The sequence below is a fragment of the Apium graveolens genome, chromosome 9, assembly GCF_009905375.1.
Source record: "Apium graveolens cultivar Ventura chromosome 9, ASM990537v1, whole genome shotgun sequence".
Classification (NCBI taxonomy): Eukaryota; Viridiplantae; Streptophyta; class Magnoliopsida; order Apiales; family Apiaceae; genus Apium; species Apium graveolens.
The window spans coordinates 207264474-207267530 of NC_133655.1; the positions used below are offsets into that span (position 1 = coordinate 207264474).

A 3057-nucleotide genomic window follows, 5' to 3' on the forward strand; every position below is an offset into this window, starting at 1 on the left:
TTTAGTGCTAATTGGGTGTTAGGATGGTGTTGGAATAAAAACTCTGGGAAAACCAACTCAAATCAGTAAGGAAAATAAGAAGTCTGAATTTTATACAGGGAGTCAGCTCGCCCGCACTGTGATAGCGCGCGGCCGCACCCAAAGATCATAAGCTCAGCGCGCCCGTGCTGGTTAAGCGCGCGAACGCGCCAGGTCGAGAAAAGAAATTTTGTTTCTATTCTGATTTTGATCCAGAAGACTTCTACTCTGTATGGGGCTGCTATATATACATAAATAAAGATGTTTTGCATAAGGAGAGACGTGCAAAAGCTAAGGAAAAGGAGTAAAGAAGACCGTAGAGCACAATTCAACCAAGGAGAAGAAGATCTAGTTTATTCTTGTGATTCTTTATTTACGTTGTAACGTTGGATGCTAGTTTTCTTATTCTTGAACCTTTACTTTTGTTTCGTACTTGGTTTTATTAAGTATAAAGACTACGTTTATTATACCATGCTTTCATCGGAACCCACGTTGATGATGAGTCCGATTATGGGCTAATCGTTACCGTGGGGTTCTAGATGATTTATTTATGGATTTCTTTAGTTAATTTGTTTCGATGCCTTAGTGTGTGGTGATTGTATGATAACCCAGTATTGGTTGTGCTTATTCGTCTTATGAGCATCGCGAGCTTATATGATAGTGTGTTAATTCTTAATGAAGCGAAAGTGAATTTAAGGGTTTAGAACTTGCCATGCTAGCATATGTTCATGTGTTATTGTTATGCATGATTCATAAGTAATTTTAACCATCTTACTTGCCCTATGTAATCACGAAAGATAACTTGTGCATTAAACCGTTATATTGTAAAATTATATAGACATATAGGGTCTCAATATAATTGGTGTCTCTTCAGCTTCCATCTCTTTTGTGGATGTCTGGTAGTATGGTACTCGTACAACGAAAGTTGGCGTTTATCAGTTTCGTGTTATCTGATTAGTGTCATCACCATTACATGCTAAGATTAAGAACGAAAAGGTTATTGAATGAAGTATTTAATAAAGTTAGAATCCCATGTTTGTGTTATATATTATTCAACTCTCTTTACTCTCTTTAGTTAATGTTCTTTAGTATAATTCTCTTTAGTTAATCATAGTATAATCAAAACTCAATTTGTTATTCATCTTAGCATTGAATAATAGCCATATCATTGTTGCATAGGTGCATATATCACAAAGTTAATCTAAAACAGTCCCTGTGGGAATGAAGTAGAAATAATTCTATATTACTTGCGAACGCGTATACTTGCGTGAATTTTAGCGCGTGTTTAGCGACTAACAAGTTTTTGGCACCGCTGCCGGGGTCTGCAGTATTAACTTATAGTTTATGTGTTTGTCATCAGTGATCGTTAAAGTTCATTGACTCAGACATTGTTATTTACCTACTCTTTTTCTTTGTCGTGTTTTAGGTATTCTAGCGAGCGTGTATGCATACGCGTTCGTGGTCTCGTAAGAGAACTCTGGATCAAGCCGAGGAAGAAGCTGTAGTGATTCGAAGGGAAGTTTTTGAGGATGAAGAGAAAGTAGCAGAATAAGATAAAGTCGAGGAACCAGCTCTAGTAGTGATGGGAGATCAAGCAGAAAATCATAAGGCTCTGATGGACTATTCTCAGCCTAAGATCAATGATATTCAATCGAGCACCATCAGACCAGCCATCTCGGCTAACACTTTTGAGATCAAGTCGAGCACGATTCAGATGATACAGAACTCAGTTCAGTTTGGGGGTTCTCCTACTGAAGACCCCAACATGCACATCAGGGATTTCATCGAGATCTGTGACACTTTCAAGTTCAATGGGGTGACTGAAGATGCTATCAAGTTGTGACTCTTCCCATTCTCTCTGAGGGATAAAGAAAAGTGTTGGTTACATTCTCTACCACCAGGGTCTATCACCACATGGGAGGATCTTGCTCGAAAGTTTCTCACTAAATTCTTCCCGATGGCGCAGACTGTTGCAATCAGGAATGCTCTTACTCAGTTTGCTCAGCAAACTGGAAAATCTCTATGTGAGGCTTGTGATCGATATAAGGAGATGCTAAGGAAGTGGCCACACCGTGGCATTCCTGATTGGATGATTATAAACTATTTCTACAATGGTTTGGGTGCACAGTCTAGACCTATACTTGATGCAACATCAGGAAGAGCCCTGTGGGCTAAAAGCTACAATGAAGCTTATGAATTGATCAAACTGATGACTGCTAATGAATACCAGAATCCTTCTTAGAGGATAACTCAGGACAAGGTAGCAGGAATTCTGGAGTTGGATGCAGCAACCGTTGTAGCTGCCCAACTTAAGGTGTTGACGATTAAAGTGGACTCTTTGGCGAATTATGGAGTTAATCAAATTTCTAGTGTTTGTGAGCATTGTGCGGGAGCGTATGAAACAGAGAAGTGTGTTATTTCTAGCGAATCAACTCAATTTGTGAGCAACTTTCAGAGATCACAACAACAAGCTCCAGTCACTTATCATCCAAATAACCGCAATCATCCTAACTTTAGCTGGAGTAATAATCAGAATGCGATGGAAAAATCTTATCAGCCATACACAACAAATTAGTATAACCCTCCTGGTTTTCAGCAACCGCAATATGCCCCTAGACAACAACTTCAACTTCAGCAGCTGCCGCAAGCTAATGAAAAATCTAAATTGGAGGAGTTGAGGATCATGTGCAAGAGCCAAGCTGTGTTTATCAAGACCTTGGAGAATCAGATTGGGCAAATTGCTAATGCAATACTGAATCATCAACCTGGCACGCTTTCAAGCGATACTGAAGTGCCATGCAAGAAGAAATCTAAGGAGCATGTTAAGGCAATTACATTAAGGTCTGGTAAGGTTACGAATCCAGAGAAAGCTAAGAATCCAGAATCTGAAGTTGAGGCTGAAGAAGAAGAAGTGCAGAAGAAAGAAGAAGTGGAACCAAGAAAGACTACTATTGAGCACACTCCTCCTGGGGGTAATACAAGAGATAAATAGATCTATCCTCCACCTCATTTTCCTTAGAGGCTGCAGAAGAAAAAGCT

The 3057-nt window shown here is 39.5% G+C and overlaps 1 non-coding gene across 1 annotated transcript; it reads right to left on the reverse strand.

Annotated features, from left to right (window-relative positions):
• Nucleotides 1–1990: 1990 nt before the first annotated feature.
• Nucleotides 1991–2097, reverse strand: LOC141687916 (small nucleolar RNA R71). The gene has a single exon (XR_012561394.1). It is a non-coding gene; the product is annotated as a small nucleolar RNA R71 (small nucleolar RNA).
• Nucleotides 2098–3057: the final 960 nt, after the last annotated feature.